Source organism: Gorilla gorilla, chromosome 9 (genome assembly GCF_029281585.2).
Source record: "Gorilla gorilla gorilla isolate KB3781 chromosome 9, NHGRI_mGorGor1-v2.1_pri, whole genome shotgun sequence".
NCBI lineage: Eukaryota > Metazoa > Chordata > Mammalia > Primates > Hominidae > Gorilla > Gorilla gorilla.
This window is the reverse complement of record NC_073233.2, coordinates 15,275,453-15,293,192: the sequence shown is the minus strand read 5'-3', so window position 1 is coordinate 15,293,192 and position 17,740 is coordinate 15,275,453. Positions and strand designations below refer to the sequence as shown.

The following is a 17,740-nucleotide window of genomic DNA, read 5'->3' as shown; positions in this document are numbered from 1 at the left end:
GGCGGGGCGCCGGGCGCTGGGGGCCGGGGGTCGGGGGTCGGGGGCTGGGGGCTGGGGGCTGAGGACTGAGTCGAGCCAGCAGCCCAGGGCATCTGTCGGCGCTGTCGGAGGAGCCTCTGGGCGTGGGGCTGGCCCTTAGAGGGCTACTGCGCTGCTTAACTTGATGGACCTGGGGTATAAAGGCAGGTCTCCTGTTGAGCTAAAAAATTATGGGGTACCAGCTAGGTAGGCAACATAGCGAGAACCCGTGTGTACACACACACACACACACACACACACACACACACACACACACACACACACTAGCCAGGAGTGGTTATGGGGTACCAGCTAGGTAGGCAACATAGCGACAACCCGTGTCCACACACACACACACAGTAGGAGGAGTGGTGGCGCGCATCTGTAGTCCCAGCTACTCGGGAGGGTCGAGGTGGGAGGATCGCTTGAACCCGGGAAACGGAGGTTGCAGTGAGACGAGATCACGCCACTGCACTCCAGCCTGGGCGACAGACGAAGACTTCGTCTCAAAACAAAAACATCATGGGGAATAAGGCAAGTGCCTCCCGGGCCTCTTCCTGCTTGGTCTACATTTTGGGGTGTCGCTACTCTTGTTTGAGGAGGTGATTAGGCCAAACTGTGTGGCTGCCAAGGTGGCCTTTGGAGAAGGGAACAGCTCGGGATTGAGGCGAGACGGAGGCGGGGCTGTCTGCAGATGTTCCTGGCCCCCGGGGCAGGGGGCGCCTGAGAAGTTGTAGGGTCTCTCATAATCCCTCAGCGCAGCTCTCTCTCCCCTCCAGTGGGAAGTACGGATTCACACATTTTTGGAGACCTGTTCTCTTGGGGTGTGACTCCATCTTTTAGGAAGACTGCACCATGTTTAAGTAAGGAACTGTGAATGCTTACTTAAACCATGTTTAAGTAAGGACCTGTCACTCCACTCCGCTGGTTATTTGGTAGGAGATACAGCCCAGGCTCTCACTGCTAATTAGCGACTCAGCCGCACCACCCAGCGCAAAGCAAAGCGCCGATGCTTAGGAAGGTCCCCTTTGAGGGACACGCTCAGTGGGGGTCACTTTAAGGAACACAAAGAAATCCTCCTTTAAGTCTCCTCTGTGGTTCATGAAAAAGGAAAGAAACTCTCCATCCTCACCTAGTCTCAACAGATGGCTTGATGAGCAATTATCAGGTACCAGGTGAGTAGTAGCCGACCAATACGACCTCCTTCTATGCTACTTAACTTTTGCAAATTTCCTGCTTTCCCCTTATAAAAAAGAATAACAGTGAGTGAAACCCTACATTATTCTTGAGATGATTTTTTTTTCATTTTATTGGTATTCCAAAACATTTCCTTCAATAAGGGTTTATCAAGTGCCTCCTTTAGAACATAGCGGTTATACGTGCATGGGGTCCTATATATCCACTCGGGAGAGCTGGTTTGAATTCTGGCTCTGCCATCTTTTTTTTTCCATTTCTTCTCCTTCTCCTTCTTCTTCTTCCTCCTCCTCCTCCTCTTCTCCTCCTCCTCCTTCTTCTTCCTCTTCCTCTTCTTCCTCTTCTTCCTTCTTTTTTGTTTAATAAAGAAACGAGGGTATCACTCTGTCAGCCAGGCTGAAGTGCAGTGGCACGATCTCGGCTCACTGCAGCCTCGACCTCCTGGGCTCAAGCGATCCTCTTCTTCAGCCACCACGCCCCGCAAATTTTTTAAATGTTTCGTAGAGACAGGGTCTCCCTATGTTGCCCAGGCTCTCTGCCACTTTTTTGCTCTGTGGTTCTGGGCAAACATATTACTTCTTTGAGCCTCACTTTTCCTCATCTCTATATCTGGGGATTCCAATAGTACTAACTTCTTTAGACTGAGCTTCTTGAGGGAAGCGACTGTATCTGTAGTGTTTAGAGTTTAAGGTGCATCTAGTATTTACTATTTTGTCTGTCACAGTAAGGACTAAAAATAGCCCTTGAATGTGTGAATTGGGTTGCCATTAGGATTCTGTGAGATAATTCCTGTAAAATGCTCAGCACAGTGCCCGGCAAAGATAAGTGCTCCATAGACTTAGCTAGCATTAGTATGTGCCAGGCACTGCCCTAGGAGCTGTGGAGAACAGAATGTGGATTAGACTAAAGGAGAATAAAAAAGAGGAAAGAATGCACATAAAATCTATAATACCAAGAACGAAATATTCGGACATGCCATAAGATTGACACAGATAAAATGCTATCAAGCTTAGGAGACTATGTTCAGCTGGGAGGATCAACAAAGGTTTTGCAGAGAATGTAGTTTTCAAGCTAGGCCTTGAAGGATGGCCTAGGAATTAGTGAGAGAAGAGGTAGATAAGATACCTGTTAACTGCTTTTACAATAAGTGTGGTTGGAGCGGGACAGAATTTGGTCCTCTTTATTTTTGATGGATTTCAAGGTTTTAGCACATTCCTCACAGGGTTATTGTGAGTATCAAGTAAGTTAATATCTATAAATTGCATTTATAGTACTTGGTACATAGTAGGTGCTCAATAAATATTAGCTAGTATTATTATCTTAAGCTTCAGCCTGGTCTCCCAAAATATGCTCTCACTTACCCAGTATCATAGCCACACCTCATCTCATTTGTCTCTCTTCCCCATTCTATTTTAGTCATTCCAGTTGAGGCACTACTTTCTTTTTGTCAGGTCAGCTCTTTGAAACTTTTCCCACTGGTTCCCAGTTGCCACCTCTGTTGCCATAGCCTTAAAAAAAATTTTTTTGTGTACTTTTCCAATCTAATTTAAATTATGTGTAGTTATGGTTTCTTCTCTCCCAATAGCCTTTCAACTCCTTGAAGGCAGAAACTGTTCCTTATTTGTCCCTAAACATTCCAGGGCCTATTAAGTAGGGGGTGTTCAGTAGACATTTGTTGAAATTACTCTGATTTAATTTTTAAGTTAAATAGACTTCTGTTAGCCCAGATAAAGAGGTGGCTTTGTGGTGGCTCATACCTGTAATCCCAGAAGTTCAGGAGGTTGAGATGGAAGGATTACTTGAGGCCAGGAGTTTGTCAGCAGCCTGGGCAACATAGTGAGACCCCTGTCTCTATTTTTTAAAAAATTAAAAAATTAGCCTGGCATGGTGGCTCATACCTGTGGTCCTAGCTACTCGGGAGGTTGAGATGGGAGGATTGCTTGAGTCCAGGATGTTGAGGCTGCAGTGAGCTGTGATCGTGCCACTGCCCTCCAGCCGGGGCAACAGAGTAAGAACCTATCTTAAGAAAAAAAAAAGAGTTGGCTTTTCTATTAAAAAAACACCTACCTACATGAACTTTAATGAATGTAATGAATATTCAATTGTAACTACATTTTCTCAGAATTTAACATTTAGAAATTTATGGGAAAGAAGATGCTTGAAATGAAACTGAAACCAAAAGACTCTAAATTAAATCTTTGCATTTGTTTTTATTTTTCTATTTGTAAATATATTTTTATATGTGCATATTTATAATTTTAAAGATTCATCCTGTAAACTACAGATTGAGAGACTTGAGAGATTCCTTTTTATCTTTTTTAAGATTGGCTGGGAATAATGATAGAACATGACCTACCATCAGGCCCCTTGTGGATCAAATACAGCCTACGCCAAATGAAAGCCACTGGTGAGAACTGAGAATGGAATTGTGAATGGAGAGAGGGCAACTAATTAGGAATGTGCCTGGTCAACAGAGAAATAGACTGTCAGTATTGACAGAAAAATAAACCATTGGTATGAGTTTTTAATGACTTCTATCTTCACAAGGGTAAATTCACTAATGAGAACAGATGAAAGTTAGTTGTCAGGGTCCTATGTTTTGGAGGAGATGCGTTGGAAGAGGTCTTTAATTGTGAAATGGGGAAAGAGACTGGTGCTGTATTTGGGAGTTTTTGAGGAGAAGAAACAAGTCCAGTGAAGAGCAATGTAAATTCCTTTTCTTTATGTGAAGGGGGCCAAAAAGGGTTAAAAACCCAGGATGCAAAAGTGGGTACTGTGCCAGAGTTAGACAGTGATTTATACTGTACATGCCAGAAACTGTATAAATCATTTTATTTGACAAATGGTATTGTTATTTCTCCAGCAGACTTAAGAGCTTTGGAATCATCACAGCTTTGTAAGGTAGTATTACAGACTGAGTCATTAGATCATTCATTTTGCCTGATTACATCATCTCACTGGGTTGTTGGGGGAATGAAAGAAACTCATTATCAAAATTGTCATCTTGATGATGTAGATTAAAGAAAATGAATCAAACTTCTGAGAATTAACTTTCACAATCTGTTTAAAATTGACTGGGAGTTAAAAAAATTGGTTGCAGAGCAGGAATGATTAAAATCTTGTCATTTTTAAAAGTCAGAGATTAAAGGAATAGTATTTGGAAGATATTTAATATAAACAGTTGAAATTTATGTAGAGTTTTTTTTTTTTTTTTTTAAAAATACTTCTTGGCTGGGCGCGGTGGCTCACATCTGTAATCCCAGCACTTTGGGAGGCTCAGATGGGCAGATCACGAGGCCAGGAGATTGAGACCATCCTGGCTAACACGGTGAAACCCAGTCTCTATTAAAAATACAAAAAATTAGCTGGGCGTAGTGGCAGGAGCCTGTAGTCCCAGGGGAGGCTGAGGCAGGAGAATGGCGTGAACCTGAGAGGCGGAGCTTGCAGTGAGCCGAGATCGCGCCACTGCACTCCAGCCTGGGTGACAGAGCGAGACTCCATCTCAAAAAAAAAAAAAAAAAAAGAAAAAAAAAGACTTCTTTATTGAGGTATAATGTACATATGATAAAATTTACCTGTTATAAGTGTATATTTCAGTATTTTTTGTAAATTTACAGAGTTGTCAACATCACCAAAATGCAGTTTTGGAACATTGTCATTACCTGAGAAAAATCCCTAGTGTACACCATATGCAGTCAGTTCTCAGCTCCTGCCTCTGGGCCTAGGTGACCACTCTTCTGCTTGCTGTCTTATGAATTTGCCTTTTCTGGACAATTCATATAGATGGAATCTGATAATATGTGACCTTTTTTTGCCTGGCTTCTTTTAATCAGCATAATGTTTTTGAGGCATGTGTTTTGAGACATGTGTGAACATGTCGTAGCATGTATCAGTACTTCATTCTTTTTTATGACTGAATACTATCCCGTTATATGAATATATTACATTTTCTTTATCCATTTACTGGTTGATGGTCATCTGAAATGTTTCTGGTTTGGGGCTATTTTGACTGATAATGCATAGTAAGACTTTGTGTGGACACATGTTTTCATTTATCTTGGGAATACAGACTTGAGCCGCTGCACCCAGACCAGATGTATGATTCATAAGTATTTTCTCCCAGGCTGTGTCATGTATTTCATTTTCTTAGTGGTGTAATTTGAAGTACAAACATTTAAAGTTTTGATGAACTCCAACTTATTAATTTTTTTCCTTTATAAATTGTGCTTTTGGTGTTATATCTAAGATATCTTTGTCTAACCTAAGGTCATGAAAATTTTTTTTGAAGATTTTTTTCTATGTTTCCTCCTAATAGTTGTATATTTTAGTTTTTACATTTAACTCTATGCCATTTCGCATTAATTTTTATGTGCGTTATGAGGTAAGGGTCTAGATTCATTTCTTTTCATGCAGATGTTCAATTTTCTCAGTATCATTTGTATAAAAGACTATCCTTTTCTCATTACATTCCCTTGGCAACTTTGTCAAAAATCAATTCACCATAAATGTAAGAGTTAGCTTTTAGACTTTAAATTATGTTCTATTAATCTATATGTCTGTCCTTATGCCATATATACTGTATTGATTATTGTAGTTTTGTAGTAAGTTTGGAAATTGGGAAGTATATCAACTATGTTCTTCATTTTCAAAATTATTTTTATATTCTAATACAGTCATTATTTCCATAAAATTTAAATTCAGTTTGTCAACTTCTGTGTAACAACTGTTGATGTTTTGATAGAGATTATATTGAATTCACAGATTAATTGAGGAAGAATTGCAATCTTAACAATATTGGGTTTTTGAATTTATGAACATGGAATGTCTGTCCATTTATTTCAGTTTTCTTTATTTTTTTTTTTTACTAATATTGTGTAGTGATTAGTGTACATATTGCACTTCTTTTAACAAATTTATTAAGTATTTTTATGCTGTTGTGAATGAAATTGTTTTCTCAATTTCATTTTCAGATGAAATTATTGCTAGTGTATAGAAATATAGTTGACTTTTTCATATTGATATTGTATCCTGTAACCTTGTTAAACTCATTTACTTGTTCTAAGAATTTTTTTGTGGATTCTTTAGGATTTTCTATTACTGGATCAGATCTTCTGTGAATAAAGAAAGGCTAACTTTTTTCTTTTCAATCAGGATTTCTTTTTCTTGCCTAATCGCACTGGCTAGAACCTCTAGTACAATGTTGAATAGAAGTGGCAAGGGGAACATCTTTGCCTTGTTCCCAATTTTAGAGGCAGAACATTCAGCCTTTTACCATTAAGTATGATATTTATTTTTTTGTAGATACTCTTTATTAGGTTAAGGAAGTTCTCATCTATCTTTAAAAATTATTTTTAATTAGCTTCTTCAGGTTGAGAAGAAGTTTCCTTCTATTCCTAGTTTAGTGAAAGTTTTTATCATGAATGATTTTTGAAGTTTGTCAGACTTTTTTGTACGTCCATTGATGTGATCATGTGGTTTTTATTTTTTATTCTATTAACATGTGTTGAATGAATTGATTTTTGGATATTAAGCCAATCTTTCGTTGTTGAATTTGGTTTGCTAGTATTTTACTGAGGATTTTTCTGTATATATTCATGAGGGATATTGATCTCTAGTTTTCTTGTTTCTGGTCTTTGTGTCTTTTGGTATTAGGATAATATTGGCCTTATAGAATGATTTAGGAATGTTCTATTTCTTGGAAGAGTGTGTAGAATTGGTATTATTCTTAAACATTTGATTAAAACCATCTGGGCCTGGGCTTTACTTTGTGGGAAGATTTTTAATTACTAATTCAACTTTTTTCCTTGTTTTAGGTCTACTTATATTTTCTATTCCTTCTTTTTTTTTTTTTTTTTGAGATAAGGTCTCACTCCTTTTGCCAAGGCTGGAGTGCCGTGGCATAATCACAGCTCACTACAGCCTCAACTCCCTGGGCTCAGGTGATTCTCCCACCTTAGCCTCTCGAGTAGCTGGGACTACAGGCATGCATCACCACTAGGCCTACCTAATTTTTTTGGTACTTTTTGTAGTAGAGATGTGGTTTTGCCATGTTGCCCAGGCTGGTCGTGAACTCCTGAACTCAAGTGATCTTCTATTCCATCTTGAGTCAGTTTCAATACTTGGTGTCTAAGAATTTGCCCAGTCACTTAAGTTGTCTAATTTGTTGACAAAAAGCTATTGGTAATATTCCCTCACAATCTTTTTTATTTCTTTAAGATCTGATTATGGTAATCTGTGCTTTCTCTCTCTTGCTTTTTTTTTTTTTTTTTAACATTTTGGTCAGTCTAGTTAAAGTTTTGTCAACTTGTAATATCCTTTTTTTTTCTTTTGAGACAGTCTCACTCTGTCACCCAGGCTGGAATGCAGTAGTGCAATCTCAGCTCACTACAATCTCCGCCTCCCAGGTTCAAGTGATTGATTCTTCTGCCTAATCCACCCAAGTAACAGGGATTACAGGTGCATGCTACCACACCCAACTAATTTTTGTATATTTAGTAGAGACAGGGTTTCACCATGTTGGCCTATGCTGGAGTGAAACTCTGTCTCAAAAAATAAATAAATAAATAAAACTTTAAAAAATACAGATGGCCAGGTGTGGTGGCTCATGCCTGTAATCCCAGCACTTTGGGAAGCCAAGGTGGGTAGGTCATGAGGTCAAGAGATCGAGACCATCCTGGCCAACATGGTGAAGCCCCATCTCTACTAAAAATACAAAAATTAGCTGGGTGTGGTGGCGCACACCTGTAGTCCCAGCTACTCAGGACGCTGAGGCAGGAGAGTTGCTTGAACCTGGGAGGTGGAGGTTGCAGTGAGCCGAGATTGCACCACTGTGATCAAATGTAAATTCAACCATCTCGATAATAATGTTAAATGTGAATGGTCTCAACAGCTCATTCTATAAGCAGAGATTGTCAGACTGGCTTAGATCCAACTGTCTGTCTACAAGAAACACAACTTATAGTCAAACACACAAATAAGTTGAAAGTTAAAGAAAAAGATATACCGTGTAAACTATAAGCATAATATTGCTGGAGTAAAGAAACAGAATCCTGCAGATACCTTGATTGTAGTCCAGTGAAAACCATTTCAGACATCTGACTTCCAGAACCTTAAGATAATAAACTTGTGTTGCTTTAAGCGTCTTCCGTTGCCAAAAAAAGATTGCTGAGGTAAATGTATTAACATCAGACAAAATAGACTTGAAGACAAGAAATATCACTAGACAAAGTGGGGCATATCAGAATCACAAAAATGACAAATCATTATATCTGGAAGATATAGCACTTGGAAATGTACATGACCCTAACAACACAGCCTCAAAATACCAAAGCAAAAACTGACAAAATTCAAGCAAGAAATAGACAATTCAACAGTGGTACTTGGGGACTTCAACACCTCATTCTTTTTTTTTTTTTTGAGATGGAGTCTCACTCTGTCACCTACACTGGAGTGCAGTGGTGTGATCTCAGCTCACTGCAGCCTCTGCCTCCTGGGTTCAAGTGATTCTCCTGCCTCAGCCTCCTGAGTAGCTGGGATTACAGGCGTGTGCCACCACACCCGGCTACTTTTTGTATTTTTAATAGAGACAGGGTTTCACCGTGTTGGTCAGGCTGGTCTTGAACTCCTGACCTCATGATTCGCCCGCCTCAGCCTCCCAAAGTGCTGGGATTACAGGCATGAGCCACCGTGCCCAGCCCAATCCTCAGTCTTAATAACTGATAGAACAAACAGAAAATCAGCAAAGATATAGAACGCTAAACGATACTGTCAGCCACCTTGACACCTATAGGAAACTCCATCCAACAATAGCACAATACACATTCTTGTCAAATACTCCCAGAACATTCTCCAAAACAGACCATTATTAGGTCATAAAACAAGTCTCAATGAATTTAAAAGGACTGAAATCATACCAGGTATGTTCTCTACCCACAATAGAATTAAATTAGAAATCAACAATAGACAATTCAGGGAATCTACAAATATTTGCAAATTAAACAACGCATAGGTAAATAATCCATGGGTCATAGACTAAATCACAAGGGAAACTAGGAATGTTTTGAACTGAAAGGAAACAAAGATGTGATATATCAAAATGTATGAGAGGCAGCTAAAACTGTGATTAGAGGGAAGTGCCAAGCTTTACATGTCTATATTAGAAAAGAATATAGGTCAAATCAATAACCTAAGTTTCTACCTTAAGAAACTAGGAGCCAGGCATGGTGGCTCATGCTTGTAATCCCAGCACTTTGGGAGGCTGAGGTGGGCAGATCAGTTGAGGTCAGGAGTTCAAGACCAGCCTGGCCAACATGGTGAAACCCCGTCTCTACTAAAAATACAAAAATTAGCCAGATGTGGTGGCACGCACCTGTAATCCCAGCTACTCGGGAGGCTGAGGCAGGAGAATCACTTGAACCTGGGAGGTGGAGGTTACAGTGAGCCGAGATTGCACCACTGCCCTCCAGCCTGGGCAATAGAGCAAGACTCCATCTCAAAAAAAAAAAAAAAAAGAAAGAAAAGAAAGAAAAAGAAAAACTAGGAAAAGAAGAACAAACTAAACCCAAAGGAAGCAGGAGGAAGGGTATAATGATGATTAGGTAGAAATCAATAAAATACAAAGTAGAAAAATAGAGAAAAATCAATGAAACCAACAGTTGGTTCTTTGAAAAGATATTAAAATTTGGGCCAGGTGTGGTGGCTCACGCCTGTAATCCCAGCACTTTGGGAGGCCAAGGTGGGCGGATCAGTTAAGGTCAGGAGTTCAAGACCAAGGTTTCACTCTTGTTGCCTAGGCTGGAGTGCAATGGCATGATCTCGGCTCATGCAACCTCTGCCTCCCAGATTCAAGTGATTCTCCTGCCTCAGCTGCTCGAGTAGCTGGGGTTACAGGTGCCCACCACTATGCCTGGCTAATTTTTTTGTATTTTTAGTAGAGACAGGGTTTCACCATATTGGCCATGCTGGTCTTGAACTCCTGACCTCAGGTGATCTACCCACCTTGGCCTCCCAAAGTGCTGGGATTACAGGCATGAGCCACCGCACCTGGCCTTTAAAAAATTTTTTTAGTGATGTTCTAGGAATTAGAATATGCATCTTTATTTGTCATGATCTACTTCTTTCTTCTTTTTTTTTTTTTGAGACAGGGTCTTGCTCTGCCACCCAGGCTGGACTGCAATGACGCAAGTGTGGCTCACTGTTGCCTCCACCTCCTAGGCTCAAGTGATCCCCCCAACTCAACCTCCTGAGTAGCTGGGACCACAGGCACACGCCAACATGCCTGGCTAATTTTTTTTTTTTTTTGAGATGGAGTCTCACTCTGTCGCCCAGGCTGGAGTGCAGTGGCACGACCTTGGGCACTGCAAGCTCCACCTCCCGGGTTCATGTCATTCTCCTGCCTCTCAGCCTCCTGAGTAGCTGGGACTACAGGCACCACCACCACGCCCAGCTAATTTTTTTTTTTTTTTTGTATTTTTAGTAGAGACGAGGTTTCAGCGTGTTAGCCAGGACGGTCTTGAACTCCTGACCTTGTGACCTACCCGCCTCGGCCTCCCAAAGTGTTGGGATTACAGGCGTGAGCCACTGTGCTGGGCCAATTTTTATATTTTTTGTAGAGATGGTGTCTCATCATGTTGCCCAGGCTGGCCTCTAACTCCTGGGCTCAAACAGTCCACCCATCTCGGCCTCCTAAAGTGCTGAGATTACAGGTGTGAGCCACCATGCCTGGCCACAATCTACTGATTGATATAAACTTAATTTAGGTGAAATATAGACACTTCTGTCCAATATAACTCCATATCCCCCCTTCTCATGCTGTTATATTACATTCGTATATGTTACAGATCCAACAAGACGGTGTTATAATTATTGCTTTATATGCTCTTATGGCTTTTAAAGAAGTTACGAGAAAAAATGAGAAACATATGTATAGAGTCCTTTATATTAACCAATATATTTACTATTTCTGATGTTCTACATTCCTCTCTGTAAATTTGAGTAACTCTAAAATCACTTTCCATCAGCCTGAAAAACTTCCTTCAATATTTCTTGTAAGGCAAGCTGGCAACAACAAATTTTTTCAGTCTTTGTTTATCAACTGTCTTTATTTCACCTTCACATTTAAAGGCTATAAGGCTATTTTTGCTGGATATAAAATTTTTAGTTGGCAGATTTTTTTTTCCTTTAAACACTTTGATCCCTGCTTCCTTAGTCTCTGTTGTTTCTGATAAAAAGTCATCTGTTAATTTGATTGTGGTTTCTTTGTAAATGATGATCCACTTTTCTCTGCTGCTTACAAGATTTTCTCTTTGTGTTTGCCTTTCAACAGTTTAACCTTGGTGTTTCTAGGTATGGACCTCTTTGTGTTTACGGTACTTGGAGTTCTTTTGATCTTCTTGGATGTGTAGATTTGTTTTTCCTCAAATTTGTAAAGTTTTCAGCCATTTTTTTCTGTCCCTTTCTCTTCCTCTTCTTTTTCTGGGACTCTCCTTATACATATGTTAGTATGTTTGGTGGTATCTCTCAAATCTCTGAGGCTTTTTCATTTTTCTTCATACTTTTTCTTTTCTTTTCTTCAAATTGTATAATCTCTATTAATCTATCTATCTTCCAGTTTACTGATTCTTTTTCTGTAATCTGAAATTTGCTCTTGAGCCCCTCTAGTGAATTTTCATTTCAATTATTTTCTTTTCACTCCATAATTTGTTTTTGTTTTATAATTTATTTTTATTGATATTCTGTATTGTCACTGTTGCCATACTTTAATTTTTAAAATTTTGTTTTCTTTAGTTCTTTGAACCTATTTACAACAGCTGCCTTGAAGTCTGTCTGCTAAGTCTAACATTTGGGCCCCTACAGAAAAAGTTTCCATTAACTGCACCTTTTTCTATATATGGGCCCCACTTTTTGTTTGTTTGTATGTCTTGCAAATTTTTGTTGAAAACTGAACATTTTAGATCAGAGGTCAACAATTTATTTCTATAAATGACTGGATAGAAAATATTTTAGGCTTTGTAGTCAATGTGGTCTCTAGTAATGTGAAAGTAGCCATAGACAATATGTAAATGAATGGAAGTAGATGTCTTCCAATAAACCTTTATTTAAAAAACAAGCAGTAGGCTATAATTGGGCCATGAGCTGTAGTTTGCTGATGGCTGTTTTAAATAATGTATGATGGCAATTCCAGATTCTGATTTCCATCCCTACCTAAGGATTGTTGATATTGCTGCTGTTTATTGGTTTATTTGTTTAGTGAGTTAACGGGGCTGATTCTGTAGTCTTTCTTTCCTGTAGTGTGTAGCTACTGACATCTCTCCTTAATTTTTTCCTTTCTAATTCTTGCTTTTATTTTATTTTACTTTATTTTATTTTATTTTTTGTGAGATGGGGTCTCACTATGTTGTGCAGGCTGGACTCGAATTCCTGCGCTGAAGCAGTTGTCCCTCCTCAGCCTCTTGAGTAGCTGGGACTACAGATGTGTGCTGCTGTGCCCAATTTGGTTTTATTTTTAAATCTCTTTCCTAGGAATTGCCCCTGGGTCAACATAGCTAGTGGTCAGCTAATAACCGGGAAGAGATTGTACTTAAACATCTTGAGCCTAGTGAGGCTCTACTGTTTGCTAATTAATCTGTGCATAGTTTGGGGAACACATTTAAAGTTCAGTCAAGGCCATGTGGCTATGGCTTATACCTATAATCCCAGTGCTTTAGGAGGCCGTGACAGGAAGACTGCATGAGACCAACAGCTTGAGGCCAGCCCAGGTAACACAGCAAGGCCCTGTCTTCGCAAGACATTTTTAAAAAATTAGCTGGGCATGGTGGTGCATGCCTGTAGTCCTAACTGTGGGAGGATTGCTGGAGCCTAGGAGTTCAAGGTTATAGTGAGGTGTAATTGTGCCACTGTGCTCCAGCCTGAGCAACCGTGTGAGACCCTATCTCTAAAAAAACAAGAACAAAGAAACAGAGTTCAGTCAAGTCTGCCCCAATTTTATTTCTGTATATGCAAGGCTTCACATTCAGCCATTGAAATCTGTAGCCCACTGTGGTCTCTCCTGGGCATGTGCATAACCATGCACTTGTACACAGCCTTCCAGACCACCAAGGGTATCAGGTTCCACTATGGCTGTCTTTTTCCCTAGATCTGCCTATTAAATTTCTGGCTGGTCTGTTACTTTTCCCAACCAAAACTACAGTTTCAACCAGCAATGATATTGACTTTCCCTGATCATTTACTACCAAGATCACATGTTTCTGACAATGTCCTATGCACCAGATTACATTGCAGAGCTGCCGATTTTCATGGATTTTACTGTCCTGATAGAACTACTATGTTGGAGCTAGGGGTAGGGAGTGTAGGGATTGCAAAAACTCAAAATATCATAGATTCATATTTTTTTTACCAAGGTTCAATAGTTTGATTTTTTTCCTTTATAATTTGTCATGTGCCTCTGGTTAGTTAGTTAGTTTGTTTGTTTGAGATGGAGTCGTGCTCTGTTGCCCAGGCTGGAGTGCAGTGGTGCAATCTCTGCTTACTGTAACCTCTGCCTCCCGGGTTCAAGTGATTCTCCTGCCTCAGCCTCCAGAGTAGCTGGGATTACAGGCATGCACCACCACACCTGGCTAGTTTTTTTTTTTTAATTTTTTTTTTTTTGTATTTTTTGTAGAGATGGGCTTCGCCATGTTGGCCAGGCTGGTCTTGAACTGCTGACCTCAGGTGATCCACCCGCCTTGGCCTCCCAAAGTGCTGGGATTACAGGCATGAGCCACTGAGCCCAGTCTCAGTTTTCAAAATCCTGAAATGATTGTTTTAACAGTTTTGTACAGATGTTCTTTGACTTAGGAAGGAGTTATATCCTGATAAACTTATTTTAAGTTGAAAATATTGTAAGTCAAAAATGCATTTAATACACCTATCTGAAAACATCATATCTTAGCATAGCCTACCTTAAACATGTTCAGAACACTCACATTAGCCTAAAGTTGGGCAAAATCATCTAACACAAAGCCTATTTTATAATAAAGTGTTGAATATCTCATGTAATTTATTGAATGCTGTACTGAAAGTGAAAAACAGAATGGTTGTGTGGGTATTCAACATATGGTTTCCACTGAATGTATATTGCTTTTGCACCATCATAAAGTTGAAAAAACCGAAGTCAAATCTTTATAAGTCAGAGACTACCTGTACAGTTTTATTGCGGCTTTATGTTAAACGATTTGCCAGCCTCCTTACTATGCCATTCTGGAAGTGTTCCTTGTGTAGAGTTTTAGTGACCTAAAAAAGGTCACAGTATTTCCCGACAGATCCAGCAGTTTTCAAAAATTAATATATTCCAATTCCTGTTCCCTTCCAATTTTATATTCCTCCTAACCTTTTTTGTGATACAATTCTGGACTCTCTTAAGGCTTACTTTTATATATTATTTTAGGATAAAGCTTATATTTATTCCTTCCATCAATATTTATTTATTTATTCCATGGACATTTTTTAAACCTCTTCTGTGCATTGATACTGGAATGTATTTCCACTCCAGGAAGCTCTAACAAGTAGAGTAGGTAGCCAAATCTCCAGGGTTAGTATTATACCAGTTCTAGAGAAAATTTTATATCTCCTAGCTTATACTAAGTTTACCTAATTATAATTATGGGTATACTCTATTTAATAAATGTAAGTTATACTGTGATTATATTACTGTTTGCATTCAAGTATTTGTATCCCTCAGTTTTGTGACTTCTTTTTCCAGTCATATGCCATGCCCTCCACATTTTTTTTCCAATTTCTAAAATTGTGGTAAAATACACATAAAATAGGCCAGTCATGGTGGTTCATACCTGTAATTCGAGCACTTTGGGAGCCCGAGATAGGAGGATCTCTTGAGGCCAGAAGTTCAAGACCAGCCTGGTCAACATAGCGAGACCCCCATCTCTAAAAGAATAAATCTTTCTTTAACAAAAAATAAAAATAAAAAATAAAAAAACACACAAAATAAAATATAGTTTTCTAAGCATTTTTAAGTGTATACTTCAGTGCTATTAAATATATTCAAAATGTTGTACAACTATCACCACCATCCATCTCTATAATTCTTTTCATCTTCTAAAACTGAAACTCTGTACTCGTTAAACAATAATTCTCTATTCTTCCCTACTCCTAGCCCCTGGAAGCCACCAATCTGTCTTCTGTCTCTATGATTTTGACTACTGTAAGTACCTCATATAAGTGGACTCATACAGTATTTTTCTTCTCGTGACTGGCTTATTTCATTTAGTATAATGTCGTAAAGTTTCATCCATGTTGTAGTATATTGCGGAATATCCATCCATTTTTTAAAAAATTTTTTTTATAATTTAAGTTCTAGGGTACATGTGCACAACGTGCTGGTTTGTTACACATGTATACATGTGCCATGTTGGTGTGCTGCACCCATTAACTCGTCATTTACATTAGGTATATCTCCTAATGCTATCCCTCCCACCCCCCTACCCCACGACAGGCCCTGGTGTGTGATGTTCCCCTTCCTGTGTCCAAGTGTTCTCATTGTTCAATTCCCACCTATGAGTGAGAACATGTGGTGTTTGGTTTTTTGTCTTTGTGATAGTTTGCTGAGAATGATGGTTTCCAGCTTCATCCGTGTCCCTACAAAGGACATGAACTCATCCTTTTTTATGGCTGCATAGTATTCCATGGTGTATATGTGCCACATTTTCTTAATCCAGTCTATCATTGATGGACATTTGGCTTGGTTCCAAGTCTTTGCTATTGTGAATAGTGCCGCAATAAACATACGTGTGCATGTGTCTTTATAGCAGCATGATTTATAATCCTTTGGGTATATATCCAGAAATGAGATCACTGGGTCAAATGGCATTTCTAGTTCTAGATCCTTGAGGAATTGCCACACTCTCTTCCACAATGGTTGAACTAGTTTACAGTCCCACCAACAGTGTAAAAGTGTTCCTATTTCTCCACATCCTCTCTAGCACCTGTTGTTTCCTGACTTTTTAATGACCGCCATTCTAATTGGTGTGAGATGGTATCTCATTGTGGTTTTGATTTGCATTTCTCTGATGGCCAGTGATGGTGAGCATTTTTTGATGTGTCTGTTGGCTGCATAAATGTCTTCTTTTGAGAAGTGTCTGTTCATATCCTTTGCCCACTTTTTGATGGGGTTGTTTTTTTCTTGTAAATTTGTTGAGTTCTTTGAAGATTCTGGATATTAGCCCTTTGTCAGATGAATAGATTGCAAAAATGTTCTCCCATTCTATAGGTTGCCTATTCACTCTGATGGTAGTTTCTTTTGCTGTGCAGAAGCTCTTTAGGTTAATTAGATCCCATTTGTCAATTTTGGCTTTTGTTGCCATTGCTTTTGGTGTTTTAGACATGAAGTCCTTGCCTATGCCTATGTCCTGAATGGTATTGCCTAAGTTTTCTTCTAGGGTTTTTATGGTTTTAGGTCGAACATTTAAATCTTTAATCCATCTTGAATTAATTTTTGTATAAAGTGTAAGGAAGGGATCCAGTTTCAGCTTTCTACATATGGCTAGCAAGTTTTCCCAGCACCATTTATTAAATAGGGAATCCTTTCCCCATTTCTTGTTTTTGTCAGGTTCGTCAAAGATCAGATGGTTTTAGATGTCTGGTATTATTTCTGAGGGCTCTGTTCTGCTCCATTGGTCTATCTATATCTCTGTTTTGGTACCAGTACCATGCTGTTTTGGTTACTGTAGCCTTGTAGTATAGTTTGAAGTCAGGTGGCATGATGCCTCCAGCTTTGTTCTTTTGGCTTAGGATTGACTTGGCGATGTGGGCTCTTTTTTGGTTCCATATGAACTTTAAAGTAGTTTTTTCCAATTCTGTGAAGAAAGTCATTGGTAGCTTGATGGGGATGGCATTGAATCTATAAATTACCTTGGGCAGTATAGCCATTTTCACAATATTGATTCTTCCTATCCATGAGCATGGAATGTTCTTCCATTTGTTTGTGTCCTTTTTTATTTCGTTGAGCAAAGGTTTGTAGTTCTCCTTGAAGAGTTCCTTCACATCCCTTGTAAATTGGATTACTAGGTATTTTATTCTCTTTGAAGCAATTGTGAATGGGAGTTCACTCATGATTTGGCTCTCTGTTTGTCTGTTATTGGTGTATAAGAATGCTGTGATTTTTGTACATTGATTTTGTATCCTGAGACTTTGCTGAAGTTGCTTATCAGCTTAAGGAGATTTTGGGCTGAGACGATGGGGTTTTCTAAACATACAATCATGTCATCTGCAAACAGGGACAATTTGACTTTTTCTTTTCCTAATTGAATACCATTTATTTCTTTTTATTTTATTTTATTTTTTTATTGATCATTCTTGGGTGTTTCTTGCAGAGGGGGATTTGGCAGGGTCATAGGACAGTAGTGGAGGGAAGGTCAGCAGACAAACAAGTGAACAAAGGTCTCTGGTTTTCCTAGGCAGAGTGTTTGTGTCCCTGGGTACTTGAGATTAGGGAGTGGTGATGACTCTTAACGAGCATGCTGCCTTCAAGCATCTG

The 17,740-nt window shown here is 39.2% G+C and overlaps 1 protein-coding gene across 2 annotated transcripts in view; it reads left to right on the top strand.

The window, feature by feature from the left end:
- The first annotated feature begins 59 nt into the window (after positions 1–59).
- The window catches only part of DENND2B (DENN domain containing 2B), a 222,032-nt gene continuing 204,351 nt past the window's right edge, over positions 60–17,740 (top strand). For both annotated transcript variants that reach the window (XM_063710961.1, XM_063710958.1), the window contains exons 1-2: positions 60–1,193; positions 3,536–3,619. The gene's annotated coding sequence lies outside the window, so the exon portion shown is untranslated. The remainder of the gene's footprint in view (positions 1,194–3,535; positions 3,620–17,740) is intronic.